Raw genomic sequence first — 7958 nt, 5'->3', positions numbered from 1 at the left:
TCTCAACCCATTCTCAAATTTGATACACTTAGAGAACTCAGCTGTCTCCACACTATAGTGAGGGTAGAACTTGGCAAGTTCCACAAACCTAGCAGCATACTCCGTAACGGACATTTCACCCTGTTTCAGCTCCAGAAACTCAATTTCTTTCTTACCTCTGACATCCTCCGGAAAGTACCTACTCAGAAACTCCTTCCTGAACATAGCCCAAGTCACCACAGTATCACCCTGTTCCAGCACAGGCAACAAACTCACCCACCAGTCGTCAGCCTCTTCCGCTAACATGTGCGTCCCAAACCGCACTTTCTGTGTCTCAGAACACTGCATGACCCTGAAAATCCTTTCAACTTCCTTCAGCCACTTCTGAGCACCGTCAGGATCATACCTACCCTTGAAAGTCGGTGGATGATTCCTCAGGAAAGTCTCTAGCATCCTGGTTCCATCACCACCAGTCTCAACCTTAGGTTGCTGTTGAACAGCTTGAGCTACAGCCTCAAGCGCAGCAACAAGAGCAGCATCACTACTTCCAGTCATCTCGAGATTCTACACGACAAACAACAACTCAGAACAACAACAAAAAGCAACATTAAAGTTGACACTCTATCCTAGGTGGCTCAACACGACTCTACTACTTGGCCGGACGGACCAACCTGCTCTGATACCAAATTGTAACACCCCGTTACCCAAAAGCAATTAAATAGCATATAAACATCAGAGTATTTCACCAAACGGGCATGCTACATTGCAAATTCAAAATTCTTAAATAGAAAATAGAACTATTTAATCAATCCACTTGATAAAATATGAAAACATAGCAGCGGAATAGTTTTCAATCCAACAACATCTTACGGCATTAAAGGCCTTAGCATAATTCATCAACATTGTTCAAAAGACAATAAAAGGCTCCACACCACAAGTTCCAAAATTTGATACATGGAAAGGAAAAGCAACAATAACAATAAAGATAAATCCCATCCCACGTATCAGAGCCCTAGACACGACTTTGAGCCACCACCAACTACTCAGGATCACCTGCAAGTTACCCATAGGAAGGGCAACGTTTTCAAGCAGAAGGGGTGAGATTCACAACAATAAATATAGATATTAAAAATCATCAATTGAATCTAACACCCTAAGCAACAACACATTATCTTGTAGACATATATAGGTATAAGCCACAAGCAACAACAACATCAACAACACACCATAATCACAATGAGTATAATATATATATATATATATATATATATATATATATATATATATCACATATTCAACACCAGAATCATTTTATCAGATAACAACTGAATATCCACTAAGACTCATGCAAATGACATGACCACTGCTAAGACACCATCTTAGACTTCTTAAATGAAATGCAATAATGCATGTGGTACCAATCAGGACCGAGGCCCTCACCGCTTTTGAATGGTTAAAGCATTCATCAGGACCGAAGCCCTCACCGCTGTTGAGCAACTAGTACTCCAGGACCGAAGCCCTCACCGCTGTTTTATGCATATGCAATGGACCTACTTGTGTATATCTACATACAACTGACCATGCAATGCAACTCCATGTGACTCAACTTAAACAACATGTATGATTCGATACTTTGCATACATTTCATTCATCATCAGCAATCATCAATCCAGCAATCAAAACAACCACAATAATGCATAATTACATGAAACTATGCTCAACATAACAACATTAAGGTACTACCATTCAAGCACGAAATTCAACATTCAGGAACTGAGTAGCTCGCCTCGCGAGCACATCTGCTCGCCATGGCGAGTTCACAAAAACACTAGCTCGCCATGGCGAGTTCAAGGCGAACTCGAGGCGAGTGAAAATTAGGTGCCCTCGGGAAAAATGCTATTTTCTCACTCAAACTCCAATTCTAAGCTCCCTATTCATCTTTTTAACCTAAAACTTCCACCATTCATCTTTATTATCATCTAGGTACCTTAAACCATTCCCAAAACATCTTATAACAACTTTTCAAAAATCAACTTTTATCTGGGCTTACTCGCCATGGCGAGTTGGACTGCTCGCGAGGCGAGCGATGAAGTTGCTCACTCGCCATGGCGAGCACAGCTACTCGCGAGGCGAGCGATGAACTTGTACGGGCAGAAAATTGGTTTTTCCCAAAAATCCCATTTTCCTTCCAATCACTCCCCAAATCAGTTTACAGATGAGAAATGAATGTTTCTATGCAACCAAAACCAAATTCTAACTTCAGAACAGCAATATCTACTCCAAAAACCATAAATTCAATTAAAACCCAATTCCTCAATTTCACTCCAAAAACCTGTTAAACTCAAATCAGACTTTAAAATCTATACTATTGAAGTAAACCTCACCCTTACCTTAGAAATTGAAGAAGAAATGCACAGCAAAGATCAACTCTTGGTTCTCCTCTCTTGTTCCTGGTTTTCTCTCCCTTGGCTTGGTTTCACGTAAACTGCTTCTGACATCTATTTCCCAACTTCCCTCTAACTTAACTCCCTAATATTTCCATTAACTCCCCATTATTTTTAATAAATATTAAATAACTCCCCTAACTCCAAAATAACTAATATTTCATACTTATTCTAATTATTATTAAATAAACCATATAATAAAATGATACACCATATAAATCACCCAAAAATCACATATATATAAATACATGCATATACTCCACATAAAACACCAACATCATATATAATAATATATATATATATACTCCACATAGTATAAAATTAATTAAATAAATAACTAGGGCGTTACAACTCTCCCCAAATTACAGAATTTCGTCCTCGAAATCTTACCTCAAGCAAACAACTCCGGATACGACTCCCGCATCTTACTCTCCAGCTCCCAAGTCAAACTTTCACCAGTCGCTCCACCCCAAACGACTCTCACAAGAGGAATCCCTTTACCTCTCAAAGACTTCACCCTTCTGTCATCAATCCTCAATGGCATAGTCTCAACTGTCAGGTTGTCTCTAACCTGTACATCATCCCTTGGAATCACATGAGAAGGATCCGCAACATACTTCCGAAGCTGAGAAACATGAAACACATCGTGCAAATTCGAAAGATGTGGTGGCAAACCAACTCTGTATGCCACTGTACCAACTCTCTCTGAAATCTGATACGGACCAATGAACTTAGGAGTCAACTTTCTCGACTTCAAAGCCCGACCAACACCCGTCAAAGGAGTGACCCTCAGAAAAACATGATCACCCTCCTGAAACTCAAGATCCTTTCTTCGCTTGTCATGGTAACTCTTCTGTCGACTCTGCGAAGCTTTCATCTTTTCTCTTATCAACCTGACTTTCTCAGTAGTCTCATGTACCAAATCCGGACCCAACACAACACTCTCACCCGACTCAAACCAGCATAAAGGAGTCCTACACCTCCGACCATACAAGGCTTCGAACGGTGCCATACCAATACTCGAGTGATAGCTGTTGTTATAAGTAAACTCAATCAAAGGCAAGTGACTGTCCCAAGCTCCACCTTGCTCAAGCACACACACTCTCAACAAATCTTCCAATGATTGAATTGTCCTCTCCGACTGACCATCTGTCTGAGGATGATAAGCCGAACTCAACTTCATTTTCGAACCCAAGGCGTCCTGTAAACTTTTCCAGAACCTAGAAGTGAACCTCGGATCTCTATCCGACACAATGCTAGACGGAACACCATGAAGTTTCACCACACTGTGAATATAAATCTCTGCCAACTGCGCTACCGGATAACTGATATTAATAGGAATGAAATGTGCCGACTTCGTCAACCGGTCGACAACAACCCAAATAGCGTCATGCCCCCTCGGAGTGTTCGGCAAACTCGTCACAAAATCCATAGAGATACTGTCCCACTTCCACTCCGGTACATCCAACGGTGTCAACAACCCTGCAGGCTTCTGATGCTCAACCTTGGACTTCTGACAAATCAAACAGGCATAAACAAACTGAGCAACATCCCTTTTCAAACCGGACCACCAAAACAGTTTCTTCAAATCATGATACATTTTTGTAGCCCCCGGGTGAATACTCAACCTACTCTTGTGACTCTCCTCAAGAATCAACTTCTTCAACTCTTCATTGTCAGGAATACAAACTCTACCTCTGAACCTCAGCACACCCTGATCATCAACTTTGAAATCACTATCCCCAGTGTCATTACCAGAAGTCATCAAATCAACAAACTTCAAATATTCCTTCTGAGCTTCTCGGATACTGTTCAAGAAGTCACTATCAATTTTCAACATTCCCAACTGCATACTCTGAGGTGACAATTCACAGACAAGACTCATATCTCTGAACTGTTCTAACAACTCAAACTCTTTCACCATCAAAGCTGACACGTGTAAAGTTTTCCTACTCAAGGCATCAGCAACCACATTGGCCTTACCAGGATGGTAATTCAAGCCAAAATCAAAATCCTTCAGTAACTCTAACCACCTCCTCTGCCTCATGTTCAGTTCCTTTTGGTCAAATAAATACTTCAAACTTTTATGATCACTGAACACCTCAAATCTGGAACCGTACAAATAATGCCTCCAAATTTTCAAGACAAAAACCACCGCAGCTAACTCCAGGTCATGTGTAGGATAATTCTTCTCATGAACACGCAACTGCCTAGAAGCATACGCTACCACCTTACCATCTTGCATCAGAACACCACCTAAGCCCAGCTTAGATGCATCACAGTACACCACAAACGGTTCTTCTGGTTTAGGCAAAATCAAAATAGGAGCAGTCGTCAATCTTCGCTTCAACTCATTGAAACTACTCTCACACTGAGCATCCCACACAAAAGATTTACCCTTACAGGTCAACTGTGTCAACGGAAGAGCCAACTTCGAAAACCCTTCTATGAACCTGCGGTAATAACCAGCCAAACCCAGAAAACTTCTGATCTCAGTTACCGACTTCGGAGTCTCCCATTGTGATACCGCATCAACCTTTGAAGGATCCATTGCAATACCACTACCAGAAATAATGTGACCCAGAAAACTTACTTCATTTAACCAGAACTCACATTTTGATAACTTAGCATACAACCTCTTTTCCTTCAACACTTGCAATACAATTCTCAGATGCTCTGCATGCTCCTCCTCATTCTTGGAATAGATTAAGATATCATCAATAAACACCACAACAAACTTATCCAGAAAAGCATGGAAAATTCGGTTCATGTACTCCATAAAAACACCAGGCGCATTAGTAACACCGAAAGGCATCACTTTGTACTCGTAATGACCATAACGTGTCCTAAAGGCCGTCTTCTGCATATCCTCATCCTTCACTTTTATCTGATGATACCCAGACCTCAAATCAATCTTACTGAAAATCTTAGCACCAACCAACTGATCCATCAAGTCGTCAATTCTAGGAAGCGGATACCTGTTCTTAATCGTAACTTTGTTCAACTGACGGTAATCTATACACAATCTCATACTACCATCCTTCTTCTTTACCAACAACACCGGTGCTCCCCAAGGTGAAACACTGGGTCTTACAAACTTTTTATCTAACAGATCCTCCAACTGTTTCTTCAACTCAGCCAACTCAGAAGCTGACATACGGTACGGTGCCATCGACACCGGCTTAGTTCCTGGAACAAGATCAATTGAAAATTCAACCTCCCTCTCTGGTGGCACATCAGGAATCTCATCAGGGAATACTTCTGGAAATTCATTCACTACAGGCAAACCATCAATCACAGCTTGATTTTCTAATGACAATTGTGCCATTAGAGAATACATCAGGATACCATCACGTTCAAACTGTTTCATCTGTTTCGTAGACAGAAGCTCAACCTCACCTTCTTCTTCAGCAGAAGAGAAATGTACCGTCTTACTAAAGCAGTTGATATGAACTCGATTATACTCTAACCAATTCATACCAAAAATCACATCCATACCCGTCAACGGCAGACAAACTAAATCAATCACAAAATCTCTACCAAACATAGATATAGGACACCGCAGACAAACAAGAGAAGTGGTTGCTGAACCCTTAGCTGGAGTTTCAACAACCATTTCCCCTTTCATATCAGATACATCCAAACCCAACTTATATGCACATTCAATAGCAATAAAACAATGAGTAGCACCAGTATCAATAATAGCAATTAAAGGAGTACTATTAAAGAAACAAGTACCTCTGATAAGTCGGTCTTCATTAGGAGTCTGCGTACCAGTCAAAGCAAACACCTTTCCACCAATTCTAGTCTTCTTCGGCTCAGGACACTGTGAACTGATATGGCCCTCCCCATTGCAGTTGTAACAGACAATGTCCCCACGCTTGCATTCAGCTAAACTGTGACCCTTCTGACCACACCTGAAGCATTTTCTATCATCTCTACCACAAACATTGCTCTTGTGGCCTTTCTCACCACACTTATAACAAACAATCTCAGAAGGAGCATCTCTCCTCTTGGGTCTCCTATCATCATTCATCCTCTGCTTTCCTTTGTCAGCAGGAGCACTATAAGGCTTAGGACGATTCTGCTGTCCCTTACCCCTCCTCTCACTCATTATCTTGTAATGAGCTTTGGTGTCTTCTTCATAAATTCTACATCTGTTAACCAACTCAGAGAAGACTCTGATCTGCTGATACCCAATAGCTCTTTTGATGTCAGCTCTCAACCCATTCTCAAATTTGATACACTTAGAGAACTCAGCTGTCTCCACACTATAGTGAGGGTAGAACTTGGCAAGTTCCACAAACCTAGCAGCATACTCCGTAACGGACATTTCACCCTGTTTCAGCTCCAGAAACTCAATTTCTTTCTTACCTCTGACATCCTCCGGAAAGTACCTACTCAGAAACTCCTTCCTGAACATAGCCCAAGTCACCACAGTATCACCCTGTTCCAGCACAGGCAACAAACTCACCCACCAGTCGTCAGCCTCTTCCGCTAACATGTGCGTCCCAAACCGCACTTTCTGTGTCTCAGAACACTGCATGACCCTGAAAATCCTTTCAACTTCCTTCAGCCACTTCTGAGCACCGTCAGGATCATACCTACCCTTGAAAGTCGGTGGATGATTCCTCAGGAAAGTCTCTAGCATCCTGGTTCCATCACCACCAGTCTCAACCTTAGGTTGCTGTTGAACAGCTTGAGCTACAGCCTCAAGCGCAGCAACAAGAGCAGCATCACTACTTCCAGTCATCTCGAGATTCTACACAACAAACAACAACTCAGAACAACAACAAAAAGCAACATTAAAGTTGACACTCTATCCTAGGTGGCTCAACACGACTCTACTACTTGGCCGGACGGACCAACCTGCTCTGATACCAAATTGTAACACCCCGTTACCCAAAAGCAATTAAATAGCATATAAACATCAGAGTATTTCACCAAACGGGCATGCTACATTGCAAATTCAAAATTCTTAAATAGAAAATAGAACTATTTAATCAATCCACTTGATAAAATATGAAAACATAGCAGCGGAATAGTTTTCAATCCAACAACATCTTACGGCATTAAAGGCCTTAGCATAATTCATCAACATTGTTCAAAAGACAATAAAAGGCTCCACACCACAAGTTCCAAAATTTGATACATGGAAAGGAAAAGCAACAATAACAATAAAGATAAATCCCATCCCACGTATCAGAGCCCTAGACACGACTTTGAGCCACCACCAACTACTCAGGATCACCTGCAAGTTACCCATAGGAAGGGCAACGTTTTCAAGCAGAAGGGGTGAGATTCACAACAATAAATATAGATATTAAAAATCATCAATTGAATCTAACACCCTAAGCAACAACACATTATCTTGTAGACATATATAGGTATAAGCCACAAGCAACAACAACATCAACAACACACCATAATCACAATGAGTATAATATATATATATATATATATATATCACATATTCAACACCAGAACCATTTTATCAGATAACAACTGAATATCCACTAAGACTCATGCAAATGA

This window comes from Medicago truncatula, chromosome 1 (genome assembly GCF_003473485.1).
Source record: "Medicago truncatula cultivar Jemalong A17 chromosome 1, MtrunA17r5.0-ANR, whole genome shotgun sequence".
Classification (NCBI taxonomy): Eukaryota; Viridiplantae; Streptophyta; class Magnoliopsida; order Fabales; family Fabaceae; genus Medicago; species Medicago truncatula.
Note: the sequence above shows the minus strand (reverse complement) of the source record.